This window comes from Tamandua tetradactyla, chromosome 1, assembly GCF_023851605.1.
Source record: "Tamandua tetradactyla isolate mTamTet1 chromosome 1, mTamTet1.pri, whole genome shotgun sequence".
Classification (NCBI taxonomy): domain Eukaryota; kingdom Metazoa; phylum Chordata; class Mammalia; order Pilosa; family Myrmecophagidae; genus Tamandua; species Tamandua tetradactyla.
In genome coordinates, this window is record NC_135327.1 from 12,078,907 (window position 1) to 12,097,351 (window position 18,445).

An 18,445-nucleotide genomic window follows, 5' to 3' on the forward strand; every position below is an offset into this window, starting at 1 on the left:
CAAAGTAAATTGTAAAGTGTTCCCAGATGGAAGGTGAGAGATACAAGAGGAAGCAGTAACAAAGACAATGATAAATATGAGGGTAAATTACAAAGAAAAAAATTACTGTGTAAAGTGCCTGTAATAATTTCTTGTGTGAACCTTTTTTCCCTGGGAGTTGTGCTCTTTCTTTCTCTCAAATGTTATTATGGTACCTAACATTTTGTATTGAACTTGTTTATCTATACCACTGAACCTTCTATCTTTTTCTGTCAAGGACTCTTATTATTGTGGTCCAATGAGTTACCACAACATTAATGTTTGTTGAAAAGAGAAATAGATGAATGAATGGAAAAAGGAAGTTATTTAGTTATTCCCTAGTAATGGGGCAAAAACATCAAAAAGAGCTTCAGAGAGACAATTTTGAGTAGTTTCATCTCAAAATGGTCACTTATGGTACTTTAGAATTTCTGATTAATACCATAGCCTTGATATTTCTTGTTAATGATTCTTATAATCAAGTACTCTAGGACAAACTCTTGAGAGCCTTTTCTCTCTCTTGGCTTGGTCAGGTTCCCTAAATGCTCTAATCCTCATTTTCTTTATCTTTGAACTCATTTTACATGGTTGTTGTGCATAAAATCACACTTGGATCTTTTCCATTATCTGCCCTACTATGTTATTAATTCTTTGGAGAAGTTCTCTAAGTTTTTTTTTTTCTTTTACTTTATTTATTTTTATTGTTGTTTCCATTGTAGCTCTTTGGGTATTTCTTCAGGTAAACATTTAACTCTGCAGTTTGTATCCCATTTCTCTCTTTCTCTTGCTCCCTGTATCCTTTTGGTTTGCATTCTTAGAGAACTTCTCATATTGTACTTCATTCTATGTCCTGAGTTCAGTATTGATTCTGCTCTCCACTACCTTGAAGGTAGACTTTGTCATTTTGTTTACAAACTTCCTTTGTCTTATCCTTCCACTTTTCCTCATTTCATTTCAGTTTTTCCCTCTGTAGAGACCCTTTATTGCTCTCTGTGATACATTGTTCTGGTTTGCTAGCTGCCAAAATGCAACACACCAGGGATGGATTGGCTCTCAATAAAAGGGGATTTATTTAGTTAATGTATAGTTCTTCAGAGGAAAGGCAGCTAACTTTCAACTGAGGTTCTTTCTTATGTGGGAAGCATAGGGCGATCTCTGCTGGCCTTCTCTCCAGGCCTCTGAGTTCCAACAACTTTCCCTGGGGTGATTCCTTTCTGCATCTCCAAAGGCCTGGGCTGAGCTGCAAGTGCTGAGATGAGGTGTGCTGAGCTGCTTGGGCTGTGCTACATCAACTCTCTCATTTAAGTACCAACCAATTAAATTAAACATCATTCATTGCAGCAGGCATGCCTCCTAGCTGACAGCAGATGTAATCAGCAACAGATGAGGTTCAAATGCCATTGGCTCATGTCCACAGCAATAGAACTAGGTACCTTCACCTGGCCAAGCTGACACCTGAATCTAACTACCACACGTACACCCTTGTCAACTTGGCAACTATACACATCACTTTAAATGATATTAAAGCAGCAAAAATTATCTTCTGGCTGTGGACCTATGAATCTCAAAACAAGTTATCTGATGCCAATATGCAAAGGAGAGACAGTTACAGAATACATGTTTTCATTTTTCATAGGGAGAAATTGGAAGGAACACAGATGTCAGAAGACCCACATAGTTCTGAAAACCTGCAGGGCAAACTCCATTAGATTTCAAATTCTGAAAGTCATTAATCTTCAGGGTGTTAGAAAGTGGCAGACTCACCCTTTCCAGGGACCTATGCAGTGGGCCACCTCCTTCTGAATCAACCTTGGGGGACATTAAGGAGATCACTTTTTTCTTGGTTCTACCCCTTCCAAGCATCAGGGCCACACCTGGGCTCTCTGCCATTTCTGGGCACAAGCTCAACCCCTTCATGTGGTGGCAGCCAGGCTCTCCCCAGTCCCTAAGGAGCGTGCTCTACCTTCTCAAAGGTCTGAGGCGGTACAACTCTTCCACTGCAGTGACATGGGAGACTCATCCTCTGCCCTCAGGACAAACTCACCCTCTCCATGTATATGGGTGAGTCCACTCTCCTGGGCCAAGGCTTCTTGGCTTCAGACCCAAACTTCCAAGGTTCTCACTCTGCAAACTCTAATTTGTCGTTTTTGTGTCCCCCTTTGTCCAGATTGGCAGTGGTTCTGTTTACACCAACAGTTTTTCAAGCACTCCAGGACTTCTCCATCATTCTCTTCACAGTTCCTCCAAAATCTTCCCCTTATCCATCCAAAAAACTGGTCCAGCATGACGGGTATTTGCAAATTGTAGCAGCACTTCTCTGGTACCAAGTCTGTTCCAGTTTGCTAGCTGCCGGAATGCAACATACCAGAGATGGATTGACTTTTAATAAAAGGGGATTTATTTATTTAACATATAGTTCTTCAGAGGAAAGGCAGTTAACTTTCAACTGAGGTCTTTCTTACATGGGAAGGCACAGGATGGTCTCTGCTGGCCTTCTCTCCAGGCCTCTGGGTTCCAAAAACTTTCCCCAGGGTGATTCCTTTCTGCGTCTCCAAAGGCCTGGGCTGAGCTGTGAGTGCTGAGATAAGATATGCTGAGCTGCTTGGGCTGTGCTTCATCGAGCTCTCTCATTTAAGTACCAGGCAATTAAATCAAATATCATTCATTGCAGCAGACACATCTCCTAGCCGACTGAAGATGTAATCAGCAACAGATGAGGTTCACATGCCATTGGCTCATGTCCACAGCAATAGGCACCTTCACCTAGCCAAGTTGACACCTGAATCTAACTACTACATATAGTAAATATTTCAGGATTTTATTGTTGTATTTTTTGTAGAAATTTTTGCATTTATTATAGTCTGTCTGTCTATTTTCAGTTTGGTCATCCCTCGCTGAGATAAAAATCTTTCAAGGTCTATAGATTGTCAACAAATGGGGTGAATTTATCTCCACTTGTAGGAGAACTTTTTTTTGGATATCGTGGCAGATTGGCTTTAGTTAATCCCCGATTCTCTCCAATGGGAGGAACCTATTTCCCTATCCCAAAGGACTAGTTAGTTGCAAAACATCTAGACTGAGTTCCAATGTCTAATCAGCTTTCATATAATTGAGCACTGCTGCACGAGAGTGGCTTCCTGAACTTTAACTGTTACTCTAAAGAGAGAAATGCATGACAAACTACTATCCCTATAATGTATTGCTTCCACAAGCTTTCCTGTCTACACTCTTGCCAAAAGCAGTGTACTTTTGCAACATACCAAAGCAATATGAACTAAATTATCCACTCCCTTCTTATTTTTCCATTGTTTTATGGAAATTGAAGTCTCCAAAATGTTGTGATGAGACAAAACATCCTGTTTGTCCCCAAAACAGTAACACTTATGAAGTACAGAGGAGTTCTTCAGTTCCATCCTTCAGTCAGACCTCGATGTCATAACCAGTTAATAGTGATAAGAGCAAGGAGGAAGTGTTCTCTGTCTATACCCAGCTGGAATAATGTTTGCTGTTTCCAGGAGTAAACTAAGGGTCCACCATTGTTGAAGTGGTGGTGAAGTTTCTTACTCCAGGCTTGTTGACTTATAGATCTGTGAATTCCTCCTAAGGGAATTTTGGTCATGGTGTGTCCATTGCTATTCTTCATTTGTGTTTTATATGATAGAGCAGAGAGGCTGTGTCAAGAACTTCCCCTAGACTGAAGCCACTTAAGATCAAAGATGGCATCTACATGTCTAACAGAAAAATTCACCTATTCCTTAGAGTATTCTGCATTGTTCCTTGCTATCGCAAATTATTGAAGTTTAACTCAATTTATTAAATACAAGGATTTTTATAAATGAAGTTTGGATGAAATGTAGGATTTCATTTTTTTAACAGTTTTCATTATGAAATATATATACAAAAATACCCCATAAATTTCAAAGTACATCATATCACGGAGTTATAGAACAGATTTCAGAGTTTGGTATGGGTTACTGTTCCACAATTTTAGATTTTTCTTCTAGCTGTCCCAAGACATTGGAGAATAAAACAAATAATGACTCAAGAGTCATGCAGGTTTGTTAAATCTTATCTTCTGTGGTATAACTCCTTCTCCTTTGATCCTTTTCCCAGTCTTTAGGGGTACTTGGATTATGCCTCTTCTGATTTTTTCGTGTTGAAAGGGAGTGTTGACAATATGGAATGGGGGATGGAACTAGCCGATGGTCCTGGAGAACCTCGCCCCTCTGAGCTTCAGGACTTTTCTGGCCTAGGAACCATCTGGAGGTTGTCGTTTCTGGAAAGTAATATTAGTGTGTGAGATTTTTGTAGAATCTCAGAAAGAGCTGTAGGCATGAAATACACGGTTTTAGAAGCTACCACCCTCTTGTGCCCCCAAAGATTCAGTCCAAGCCCCCAAGGAGAAGACTTTATTATGAAAAATTTCAAACATGCAGCTGAGTTGAAAGAATTTTACAGTGACCAGCATATACCTACCACCTACAGTTTACCATCAACGTTTTTCTATATTCCCATTGTCACCTACCTATCCCTTTGTCCAAGTAATTCACCCCCGTTTAGGATCCATTCAAAATAAATTGCAGACATTTCACTTTGAATGAATACTTAAATAAGTATTTTAAGTATTTAAGACAATTTAAGATTTTTAGCTGAGTTTTGCAAATTCACACACTTGTGTGGCCTTTGCAAACCCCTATTGAGAAAGTGACCTTCAGGGAGTACCCTCTTGTCCCTTAGAAGTAAACATTTTCAGGATATAATAACTGATCAAGAAGGAAGGGGAAACTTTTCTCAAGAAAGATGCATGAGTAAGCTCTGTTCCCCCCCCCTTCCCCCATCTTTGCATGCTGGCAGAAAGCAAAATCTTTTTCTTCCCTACAATTGCTTAAGTTTTGCACTTTGGGCACAGAATTTAGTGTTTGGGAGGGTGGAGGAAAATGATCCAAATAGAGACAGAAAAAGCCATATCATCATTAAAAATAAGCCAGACACAAATATGTCAGGGGGCAGAGGCAGGCACTTCATTGTGCAAGTGATTTATGGCGGAAGCTAATTTTAAACAAGCTTTACTGAGCAGAGCCTTGCAGCCAAAAAGGCAAAGCAAGAGCTGCTGATCTCCTCCAGGGGTAATCTCATTTTCTTGGTGGAATAAATGGCAATAAGTGGCTGTTTACTGTCTGAGGAAGCCCTGGCTGAGTCACTGAAGGCAGACCCTATTAAATGCCATGGAGTACTGGGGCTGGGAGACAACGGCCTGCCCTCTAAGAGTCAAATCCACAAAACAAAACACTGACACATTAGCAGTAAATCAAGTAGGGAGTTCCCCTGGTTTTTTTTTTGTTTGTTTGTTTGTTTGTTTTGTTTTTTGTTTTTATTCCATGGTATAGACTTCTTTTCTTTAAAATGGCTCTAGGACATGAGGGAGATGGGACAGTCACCCAGGAGATTAGTGGGCGGTGGTCTGGCCTGCTTATTCTGGTCTGTTTTCTAACACAGATCAGGCAGGGGCTGAGAGTGAAACCCACAGGGAGCCAGGCAGGCAGCAGGAGCTCTGGAACCCGAGCGGCATGACAGCATCCTGCCTGGAGGAGGTGCTGTGATGCTAGACCAGGTGGTCCAGCCCTGTGGAGTGGCATCTGCCTTCAGGTCAGAGGTCTTGGGGGGTTCCTTTTCTCTACCTCGGGTTTTGAGACCCTGTGATACCCCACAAGCCAATGCTGAAGAATCTGTATGTAACAGCCTGCTCTACGGAAACTCCTTCTAGCCAAGCAGAGGTGTGTGTGTGTGTGTGTGTGTGTGTGTGTGTGCGCACGCGCTTGCGTGTGTGTACTATGTTGGTTGTCAGCAATAATTTCAATGAATGAAAATCTAATATGGACCCTCAATATCTACGGTTCAGAGGCCACCTGAAAATTATAAAAAGATTGAAGTGGTAGATTAAAGAGAGAATTTCTTGAAGAAAACTTATTGGAGTGTGTTCCCTACTGCCGTTGCCAGAGGGAGGCGTGGGGAAGGGGGCCCCCTGGCCGCAAGCCTGGTGAGAGAGGTTGAAAAGACCCCGGCGGGGAGACTAACTGGGATGACCTTCCGAAGGGGTCCAGACCCAGTGCGGCCGGGGCCCTGTCCGACGGAAACTGCGACCAGCTCTGCAACTGGAGGCGGGTCCTGCAGGCTCGTTGCTCTGCCAGCTGTTTGCGCTCAGGTGTCTGAACAGCCGCAGGTCCGGGGGAGGTGGGCTGGGGCGTGGGTGCTGGAAAAGCCATTGCACTGGCAGAGGGTTTTTGAGGAAGCCAGAGTAGAACATCTTTGCCAACGGAGGCGGAGGTATTTCAGCCAGCGTGACGTCCCAGGGCTCACCAACTGACTCTCCGACCTGAAGAGCTGACAATCAGGCTTGCAGTGAGGACGTCCCGGCATCACTGCCGAGTGCGGGTAAAATGCTGGTGTTTCCCACGGAAGAGATGTCAGCCATGTGGTGTAGGAAAGGGAACTGGCCTTTATTACCTTAAAGGGACTCAGCCCAAGGGGGCTGCTCGGAAGGAAGGTAGCTCAACAGCAGAGACAGTAGTACAGGGCGCACTCAAAAAACCATGGCGTTTTTGTGCTTAGGTCTTTTTGGTAGTCTGCTGTCGATGGTCCCTTTCTCTGATTACTGTTTTTAAGTGAATAAATTAAATTTCTGGAATTGCAACAGAAACCAATTCTATTGAAGTAGAGTTATCAAGACGTTAAAAAATTCTTAAATAAATTAAATAACCGGCTCTAGCATCAATTCTAATAACTACCATAATTTTTGTGATTTTCAAGCAGTGATAAACATAAACAGCATTTTGAAATATCTTCAGAATTACAACGTAATAGGAAACCAATCTATGATTTCACTGAGAGCAAAATCACAATTGTTATAAATAAAACTGTACTCATAATTGAAGGAAGTCCCAAATTTCAATTAGAATTTGCATATTTATAATTGATGGGCTGGCATTTGTCAGTTAAAAGTTAGTGGGTGTATGTGAAGATATTATATATTCACACACGCACATTTTTTTTCTCATTCAAATTGAATAACCCCTGGACGAGTATCCAGTACTAAAGTGTTCTCTTACATAGGTTATCACCTGTTTCAAGGAACTGCAGGAGAAAAACACACAAAACACTCCACAAGAGTCAGAGTTAATTTAAAACATCTGCTATGGCCAGAGGAAACAAAACATATATGGTGCCCGTCCACTAAGACATGTGCCAGACTCTCCCATCTCTCCCCTCTTCTGTTCCAACCAGGAATTTCAGAAGACACCACTATGAGTGGTGGAGGGAACTGGGAGGCCAAGGAAAGAAGGAGACTCCTTCCCCCCTGCAGTGGATTTCCTGCCAGCTGCAGGCTCAAGTGAGGGGAGAGGCTTAAACTAAGGAGGGAAGTTCAGAGTTTCACTTCTCACACTGGACCGAGTATATTTCACTGAACAGAGACTGTTTTAGGCAACTGGAGTGTCAGGCATTCCTTTCATTTTCTCGGAGGGAATAGGTAAGCTGTGGGGTGTGCTCAGTTCATTCGGTGTCAAGGTAAGGGTTCACCCCACAGAACAGGTCTGAGAAGGCAACTGTGGGGAAAAATGCAATGACTTTGTGGCTGTACCCTGAGTCCTGCTGGCTCAATATTACTAGTTCCATGATCATATAAGGTGTGAGGGGTGTGTACGTGTTTGTGTGTATGAGTACGATTTTAAAAACAGATTTTTTTCTGCTTGACAAATATATGTTATAGTGGTTAGGAGGATGGTGTAGGGAACTAAACGACCTGTGTAAAAATCCTGGTGGAAAACTTACTATGTTATTTTGAGTGATTTCCTTAACTCCTCTGTGCCTCAGTTTCCCTCTCCGTGTAATGGGAATATAAAATATGTAATACCTGGCTCATAAGAAAGATGAGAGATTAAATGTGTTCATATATTCAATATACTTAGAAATGATAGACAAATGTTGACTCTTGTGGTCATTGTTATAAATTGTATTACTCGTCCCCTCTCCACTTGCACTGGCCTCTAAGGAACCTTCATCGAACCCTAGGAATTCAAGATCTCATAGTTTGGAATCTACGGTTTTAGAGCATCTGCGCATGCCTCCCAGAAGTTGGGTATTTGCTCTAATTCCTCCTCCATTCCTCCGTGGAAGAAATGTCCCAACCATCCTGAGCATTAGTGTCCTCAGTTCCTCCCAATAGCGGACACTTGACCAACCCTCCCCTAGGCAGCCACCCAGGTCCCAGCCCAGGCATTCCTCCCATCGCACCATCCCCGATAAAAGCTTCCATGAACCCACGATGCTGAAAGATGAAACCTCCAGAAGCTGTTTGTGTGGAAAGCAGTTGTTCAACATCACAGGTAGCTAAGGGCTTTGCAGTTGCTAAGGGAGGTGTTATACTTACATTTTAGCAACAATAAACAAAACAGCTGGTGGATACAACACGCGTGTGGGTAAGTGTTTGTGGCAGTGGTGGCGGAGTGGAAAGATTGTTGCACTGGGGTCAACAAGCCTGGGTTTAAAATGCCACCCGCCGTGGCGTGAAATTCAGTATGTTCATTAACATCTCTGAAATTCATTTCCCTTGTATATATAAACAGGGATAGCTGATAACTACTTGGCACTGTTGTTGTGAGAATTATGCCAGATTAGGATTAGGCGTTTACAATGTGTTGATACATTCCCTTTGACCTTTGCGCATGATGGATGCCAGGCGGAAGTCAGCTGAGGGCTTCTGTTCCCCTGGAGGCGAAGCTAAACGTGACTCAGCCTCCTTCCTTCTGATCTGAGCAATTAAATAGCCCACGGAAATCTTAACACTCTTCAATATTTCTCCGAATTCCAAATGAAACGGTGGAAGTACAGAGTTATGCTCCCTTGGCTGGCACAGCATCTCAGGCTCGGACTTCCAAGTCCGCTATCTTTATATCATCCTGCTTTACCCAGTACGAATGCCAGACCCCTCTCTAGTTAGCACAAACAACCCCAACAGAACGGAGCAAATGTGCTGTATTAATGAATTACCTAGATCTCACTGAAAATGTAGGAAGATAGGTGAGACGCTCACTTCCTGGCAGCACAATAACCCACCATTCTTAAATACCCTCTAGACATCCTCTCATCAAGGAGGTCCCCTGGCCCTCCCATGGATTGTCAGATTGTCCCCACTTTACGAGATCTTCTCTTTTTCACATTCTTCCTCTCTTTTCTTCATATCACTTACCCTTGGAGCTTACCTGTCTATAGCAGAAACAATATTATTTCCATCTCTCCTCTGCAGAGCAGCTTCCCACCATCTATGGCAGGACAGTAGTTGTTGGTATTCCTGCTGTGGGTGTATCAGTTAGCTATTGCTGAGTGACAAACAACCCCCAAAACCAGTGTCTTAAAATTAAGCATTACTAGTTGCTCACAAGTCTATTTGTTGGTTAGGTGGTTCTGCTGATCTTGGCTAGCTCATCTGATATGGGATAGCTTTGTCCATGTGTTTGTAGTTAGCTGGTCAGTTGGTTGATGTTGGATGATCTAGGATGGCCTCAATTGCCTATCTGGCTGACTGCTGGCAGATAGGAAAATACAGGTGTCTGGGCCATGAATTCATGATTCACAGCAGGGCTGGATTTCAAGAAAGCAAGCAGGAGTGTGCAAAGCTTCTCAAGGCCTAGCCTTAGGACTCACAGAATGTCACTTCCAGCACATCCTACTGGCCAAAGCAAGTCAGGAAGCCAGTCTGAGTTTAACAGGTAGACAAATAAACTCTGCCTCTTTTTAGGAGGAGCTGCAATGTCATGTTTTAAAGGTAGCGGATACAGGGAGGGAAATAATTTGTGCCATTTTTGTACTCAACCTACCACACTCTCACCCACCCACTCCAAGCTAGGTCTTAATGGTGATTTTACAAGGTCAGCTTCCTTCAAGAGAGATGTTAGGGTGTTGGTATAATAGAGAAGTTATGTTGTTGATATAATAAAAACATTTTCTTCTCCACTTCGAGAAAAATGACTCAACTTCCTTTGAGAAAGACAATTGCAAAGGTCACTTTGCGATTAATTGTTCTGTTTCTGGAAAAGGGGAAGCTGAGACCTAAGACCTACTCCTTCCACAACCTAGAGAAGTTTGCTTTCCTCTGAGATAGGAATGGACCAAACCAAACGAAACAAAACAAAAAACCAAAAGTGAAGACTTTAAGAGTAAGTGAGTGTGTGAAATTGGAAGCACTATGCCTAACCCCTAAGGAAAAGCCATGGGGTAAGGATGACCAAATAGCCCTTCGTGAAATTGTAAAGCACTGCCGAAATATTTCATCTTCTCCCACCTCCTTGTATCATCCTTGCTTGCAGCTTAACATCAGAGTAGAGGTTTAAGACTCATGGTTATTAAGGAAAGTGCCAAATGGGGCTTCAGATTCTATTACTTGAAAATTTTGCTGCTAATATTATGTATCTACTATTTAATAATTGAGTTCAAGTATTTTGTAAAAGAATGTTATTTGAAGTATGGTTATAAGTTAATAAAAACCAGTGTCATAAGCCATAATGAAAGGATTTCACTACATTTTGTGTAAACTATCAGAAAATCAGTTTTGTTAAGATAAAGATATACTCTTTGGCCTAAGAAAGAATTTAAAGGTGATGTAGACAAATTGACCTTCTCATAGATGAAAAACAGTAACAAACTTTTCAAGGAGAAATTTGGTTATAAACTGTTCAGCTAAGAATTGACCCAGTGATACAAATTCTGATAATATACAGGAAATGTATTTAAATATGGAAATAAGCTCTATGCATACTGATACAATACTTTGTATCAGTATTATTACATAACAATTTACTGTTATGAAAAAGTTTATCATGACATACAACTTTAAATCATATTTTGTGACCATTTTAATGCAAAACTTTGGTTTACTCCCAGAACTAAAGCTAGTCTATGAATTTTTAAATTTTTTTTATTTATTTATTTTTTTGTTTTCTTTAGTCTATGAATTTTGAGGCATCTGTGCTTGCAAAATACTGACAATTTTCCATGGTGAAAATGGTTAAAGAAAACACCAAAATCTACTTATATTTATCATTGTTTTTTTTTCTTTTGTTCATTTGCTATTCACTCATTAATATTCACTGATGAATACTATGTGCTGGACTTTTAAAAAAGATTTTATTCCATATACTACTTGAACATGAACCAGTATATTCTATTCTCATAGTGTGGATTTTTTTTTGGTACACAACATTAAGTTTTATGGGAGACTGCACTTACTTTCAGATTTTTGTGTATTCGTTACATGAACTTGTTTTCATTCTATTGATATACTTTTCTATCTATAAAAGTGACCTGTGTGACATATTGGTATAGAGTGCACAATAATTTTGTTTTGATTTTTTTTAATTTTTACAAACAACCACTTCCCCTCCCCCTGTACCCCATCCCCTGTTTCCCTGATAACTTCTAGTCTGCTCTCTATCTCTGAACATTTTCTAGTCTAGTCAACTCCTAGAATTATATCAAACAATTTTTGTCCTTATATGTCTTGCTTTTTTCACTGAAAATAATGTTTTCAAAGTTCTTCCATATTGCCACATTTCATCACTTTTTATTTTTTATGGTCAAATAATATTCCATTGTGTGCATGCACCACATTTGTTTATCCATTCATTGTTGATGAATACTTCGATTGTTTCTAGCTTTTGGCTGTTGTGAATAATGCTGCTATAAAAACTGCTGTTCAAGTATCTGTTTTGTGGCCCTCTTTTCACTCTCTTTGGGTATATAACACAGAAATGGGATTGCCAGATCAAGTGGAAATTCTTTATATAAATTTGGAGAAAAACCATATTGCTTTCCACAGGGGTTATACCATTTTACATGCCCACCAATGCTTTCCACAGGGGTTATACCATTTTACATGCCCACCAACAATGCACTAGGGTTCCTAGCTCTCTGCATCCTCTCCAACACATCTTAATTAATTAATTAATTTTTAAATATTAAGTTAATAGCCATCCTTATACTTGTCAAGTGATATCTCACTGTAGGTAATTTGTGTTTCCTTAATGGCTAATGATGTTATATATCTTTTCATGTTTTATTTTTGGCTGTATATTTTCTTTAGAGAAAGGCCTATTCAAATAATTTGCTCATTTTTCTATTGGATTGTTTGTCTTTTTGCTGTTGCGTTGTAGGAATTGTTTATATATTTTGGATATATATGTATGTATATGGAATGGCAAGGGAGCCCAATTTTTTGATACATGGTTGGCAACTCTTTTCTCCCACTCTGTAAGTTGTCTTTTCCCTTTCTTGATAATTTCTTTTGATGCACTAACATGTTTAATTTTGATTAAACCAAATTAATCAGTGATTTATTTTGCTGCCCCTACTTTTGGTGTCATATTTGAGAACCCATTGCTGAATTTCAAGTCATGACGATTTGTCCCTATGTTATCTTCTAAGAGTTTGAAAGCTTCAGTTCTTGTATTTAGGTGCTTGATCATTCTGAGTTGATTTTTGGACATGGTGTGTAGTAGGGTCTGCCTTCATTCCTCTGCATGTGGCTATTCAGTTTTTCCAATACCATTTGTTGATGAGACTATTTATTTCTCCGCTGCTTGTACACAGCATCCTTGTAAAAAATCAATTAGCCATACGTGGGTTTATTTCTGGACTTTAAATCCTGTTTCACTGGTTTATGTGTCTATCTCTGCACCAGTACCACACACTTTTGATTACTGTCATTTTATAATACAGCTTGAAGTTGGGAAGTGTTACTTTTCCAACCCTGTTCTTCTCGCTCAAGATTGTTTTGACTATTTGGAATCCCTTGAAATTCCATATACATTTGAGGATTGGTTTTTCCATTTCTACAAATAAAGTCTGTTAGGATTTTTTTTTCCTCCCATGGGCAGGCACCAGGAATCGAACCTGGGCCTCTGGCATGGCAGGTAAGAACTCTGCCTGCTGAGCTACCATCATGTCGCCCAAGTCTGCTCAGATTTTAATGGGATTGCATTGAACTTGTATATTGCTTTGGTAAAATTGATATAGTAACAATGTCAACTTTTCTAATCCATGAACAAGGAATGTCTTGCCATTTATTTAGGTCTTTAAAATTTTCTTTCATCAGTGTGTTATAGTTTTCAGTATACAAGTCTTTTGTATGCTTAAATTTATTCTTAGATAATTTATTATTTTGGAAGCGATTGTAAACGGAATTGTTTTCTTGATTATTCATTGCTAGTATATAGGAATACAGTGGTTTATTGTGCATTGACCTTGTACCTTGCCACTTTAGTGAATTTATTTATTTACTCTAATAGTAAATAAATATATAGAAATCTGGATTTTCCATATATAAGTTCACATTGTCTACAAATAGAGATAGTTTTACTCCTTCCTTTCCAATTTGGATACCTTGTATTTCTTTTTCTTGCTTAATTGCTCTGGCAAAAATTTCTAGTACAATTTTGAATAGCATTGATGAAAAATGGCATCTTTGCCTGACTCTAATCTTAAAGGGAAAAGCTTTAAGTCTTTCACCATTTAGTTTGATGTCAGTGATAGGTTTTCCATAAATGGCCATTATCATGTTGAGATATTTCCCTTCTATTCCTACTTTTCTGAAGGTTTTTATAAAGAAAGCCTACCAGATTTTGTTAGATGATGCTTTTAGCATATGAGTTTCTTCCCTCATTTTATGTATGTAGCATGTTACATTGATTGATTTTAATATGAGGTACGCTTACATTCCTGGGATGGATCCCACTTAATACATGGTAAATAATCTTTTAATATATCAGTGTATTCTGTTTGCTAGTAAATTGTTAAGGATTTTGCATCTATATTCCTAAGGAAAATTGGTCTGTAAGTATCTTTCCTTGTGATCTCTTTACCAAGCTTTGGTCTCAGAGTAATAATGGCTTCACAGAATGAATTACAAAGTGTACCCTCCTTGTGAATTCTTTGGCAGGGCTTGAGAAGGATTGGGATTCATGTTTGTTTTGTTTATTCCCTCAATTGTTTTTCTATTCTCTATTTAAATGATCTCTGCCCTAATTTTAATTATTTCCTTTCTTCTTCTAACTTTGAGTCTACTTTGCTCTAGTTTTTCTATTTCCTCAAAATGTAAACTAAGTTATTAATTTCAGATTTTCTTCTTTTTAAATACAAGGCATTCATAGCCATTATTTTCCTTTTCAACCCTTCCCTTACTGAATCTCCTAAGTTTTGGCATTTGTCTTTGTTTCCATTTGTTCCTAAGTATTTTCTAATTTCCCTTGTAATTTCTTTTTTAACCCATTGGTTAAGAGTGTACTATTTCATTTCCACATATTTATGAATTTTCCAGTTTTCCTTCTGTTATTGATTTCTAGCTTCACTGAATTGTGGTAACAGAGGTTGCTTTGTATGATTTTAATATTTTTAAATTTATTGAAACTTCTCCTGGGCCCTAGCATATGGTCTATCTTAGAGAATGATCCGTGAACACTTGCATAGCATTTGCATTTTGCCATTGTTGGGTGAATGTTCTACGTATGATCTATTTAGTTTATAGTGATGCTCAGGTTCTCTATTTCCTTTTTTGATCTTCTGTTTAGATAGTCTATCCAGTATTGAAGTGGCATATTGAAATATACAACTAATATTGTAGAACTTCAATTATATCAATATTTGCTTCATGTATTGGTACTCTACTGTTAGGTGCCTGTGTTCATAATTGGTAGGTCTGCTTGTTGAATTGTCCCTTTTTCAATATATAATGTCCTTTTTCATTTCATAATAGTTGTTGACTTAAAGCCTATTTTGTATAGACTTTGTATAATATAGCCAATCTGCTCTTTTTTGATTACTGTTTGCATGAAATATTTTTCCATCCTTTCACTCTAGACTGATTTGTATCTATGGATCCAATTTCAGTCTTTTGTAAACAGCATATAGTTGGGTCAAGTTTCTTTATCCATTCTTTCAGTATCTGCCTTTTGATTGGAAAGTTTATTCATTTAATGGAAAAGCAAGATATACTTCTGCCATTTTGTTAATTGTTTTTTGTAAGTTTGGTACCTTTATTGTCTCTCATTTTCTCATTACTGCTTTCCTTTTTGTTTCGATGGATTTTTTTTGGTTTTTGTTTTTGTTTTTATAATGAGCCATTTTGAATTACTTACCCTTTCCTTTTGCGTAGATTTTTTAGGTTTTTTTTTTTTTTCTGTCTACCATGAGGATTGCATTTAGCAAATGAAATTTCTTACACTTTATCCAGAATATTTTCTGTTGGTTTATTTTTTTTTTCCTGTCTTCTAGTGTGTTTTTAAACTTTTTGTTGAGAATTTGACATTCTGAGGATATGTTGTGGTCGTTATGAAAATCGAATTCTCCCACTCTTCTATCTGCCAGATGAGGAACAAGAAGAAAAAAGAAAGATAAGAAAGTAAAAAGGGGGGAAAAGAATGAAAGAAAGAGGGGAAAAATACCAACAATCAGATAAAACACCATACATACACACACATTCTCGCACACACAGAAGCAAGGAAAAAGAAACAAGGAAAAAATAATGGAGTGCACTGGCTCTCTAGGTTTCTTGTTATGTGCCAGTAGGAAGCCACAAAACGTAGGTCAGCATCCTTGCTCATTCCTCAGGGATCCACCAGACCCAAAAATGTGACAACCAATTGAAACACAAAGAAAAAGGAAAGGAGGCGCACTGGGGCTTTACATCCATTAGATGCTGGTGCAAGACCAGAAGATGCTGCTTTTGAGAGAAACTGAGGCTGACATCTGTGCAGGGCCCTCAGGGATCTGTCAAAGTAAAGAGAAGAAACTCAGCCAATGGAAGAGTGCACTGGGCCTTTAGTTCTGGTGGATGCCGGTGTGAGGAGAGAAGCCGTTCTTGCAGGGAAGGCTGAAACTGAGTTCAGAGTCTCTGCTGTGCCCTCAGGGATCAACCAGGCCTGGAAACGACCAACACCCATGTCATGGTTAGGGACAGGTGTCAACTTGGCCAAGTTATGGTACCTGTTCATCTGATTGGGCAAGCGCTGGCCTGTTTGTTGCAATGAGGACATTTCATAGGATTAGGTCATGATCACATCAGATACATCCACAGCTGATTCCATTTGTAATCAACCAAAGGGGAGTGTCCTCTGCAATTAGTGATGCTAAATCCAATCATGGGAAGCCTTTTAAGGAGGACTCAGAGGAGACAGGTTGCATTCCTGCTTTGGCTGGTGAGCCTCTCCTGTGGAGTTCATCCAGGCCATCCATTGGAGTCATCGGCTTCGGAGCCTGCCCTGAGGATTTTGGACTCCGCGTTCCTACGGTCACGTGAGACGCTTTCATAAATTTTATATTTGCAAGTGTTCCCTGTTGATTCTGTTTCTCTAGAGAACCCTAACTAATACATCTTGGTACCAGGAGTGGTTCTTAAGGAACAGAATCTTAAAAATGGGTTTTTATGAATGGTTTTCTACTCTGACTGGGCTCAGAGACACTAAGGACTCTGATTCCCATAATCAGAATGATACTCCCAATCCATGGACTGAGTTGGCAAAGGAGATAGTCAAAATGTCATCATTCGATTGTCCTAATGCTTCGCTTATACGAAGCCAGACTCTGGGGGATAATGTTTTTGACACCTTTACAGAGTTTTGTAGAAATAAGAGTTATAGAGAGGTTGGCTGGTTGTTGTTAGATACACTGTCTACATTAAAGGGTGAAAGGGATGGGCTTAAGGCTTCAAACAAGAAGCTTAAGTGCCGTCTGAAAGATGTAGAGGTTTCTATGAGTATCCTGAAGGAAAATTTTATTTCCTGTAGCCGTAGACTTGAGATCTCTGAAAATCAGACTCAGAATCTTATTGTTAGAGTAGCAACTTTACAACGTAAACTGAAATCTCAGTCTTGCATGGTGTCTGCCATTAAAGTGAGGGCATTGATTGGAAAGGAGTGGGACCCTGAAAAATGGGATGGTGACATATGGATTGATAATGATGTTGGGGGTGAGGTTGAAACCCTAGACCATGCTGAGCCTTCTCTAGATAACCCTGTAATAGTCTGCCCTGAGGACATAGCCGCCCCACCTCCAGCCTGCCTTGAGGAATTGGCCACCCAACCTCCTCCTGAAGGGATTAGCCCTAGAGTTATTAATCCTGTTTCACCAGATGAAATTGCAAATGAAAGCCCTGAAGCAAATGTCTTGGGAGATATTTCTAATTCTTTTCATGACCCACCCCCACCACCCCTCATTTCTTCTAGACCTATAACTAGACTAAAGTCCCAACAGGCTCCTAAAGATGAGGTACAAAGTATCACACATGAGGAGGTACATTATACTCCAAAAGAACTGTGTGAGTTTTCCAATTTATATAGACAGAAATCAGGGGAATATGTGTGGCAATGGATTTTTAGAGTGTGGGATAATGGTGGGAGGAATATAAGGCTGGATCAGGCTGAATTGATTGATATGGGCCCACTAAGCAGAGATTCTACATTCAATGTTATAGCTAGAGAAGTTAGAAAAGGTGTTAACAGCTTGTTTGGGTGGTTGGTTGAAACATGGATCAAAAGGTGGCCAACATTACCTGAGGTTGAAATGCCAGAACTGCTCTGGTATAATGTAGATGAGGGGATCCAGAGGCTTAGAGAGATTAGGATGTTAGAGTGGATTTATCATGCAAAGCCTGCTCTTACACCCCAGGAATGTCCAGAGGATGCACCTTTTACCAGAACAGTGAGAAATAAATTTGTGAGACTAGCACCATCATCCCTCAAGAGCTCTGTGGTTGCACTTCTCTGTAGGTCAGATATTACTGTAGGAACTGCTGTCACTGAGCTGGAATCCTTAAACACAATGGGGATGACAGGATCCCGAGTTGGCAGAAGCCAGGTGGCAGCACTTAATCACCAAAGACAGGGTAGACGTGGGTTTTATAATAGACAACAAACTCAAAGGAGGCATCAAAATTATATGACACGCAGAGATTTGTGGCATTGGCTAGTAAATCATGGGGTGCCTAGAAATATAATAGAAGGGCAGCCTACTAAATTCTTGTTGGAGCTGTATAAACAAAAGAGTTCTAGGTCAAGGGAACAGAAGTCTAACCTGAATTACAAAAACACAGAGTCATGGCCCCTTAACCAATTTCCAGACTTGAAACAGTTTACAGACCCTGAGCCCCTTGAATGAAGGGGAGGCCAGGTCCCTATGGGGAAGAAACCTGTTACACTGCCACAAATTTATACTGTTAACCTTCCTCTAAGTCTTCCCCAAGGAGACCGATGGCCTTTTACCAGGGTAACTGTGCATTGGGGAAAAGGAAATGATCAGATATTTCGGGGATTATTAGACACTGGTTCAGAAGTGACATTAATTCCAGGGGACCCAAAACGTCACTCTGGACCACCAGTCAGAGTGG

The 18,445-nt window shown here is 39.9% G+C and overlaps 1 long non-coding RNA gene across 1 annotated transcript in view; it reads left to right on the forward strand.

Moving 5' to 3' along the window:
• The first annotated feature begins 7,471 nt into the window (after nt 1-7,471).
• The window catches only part of LOC143683511 (uncharacterized), a 90,766-nt gene continuing 79,792 nt past the window's right edge, over nt 7,472-18,445 (forward strand). Inside the window, exon 1 of the long non-coding RNA XR_013175503.1 lies at nt 7,472-7,543. This is a non-coding gene — a long non-coding RNA (uncharacterized LOC143683511). The remainder of the gene's footprint in view (nt 7,544-18,445) is intronic.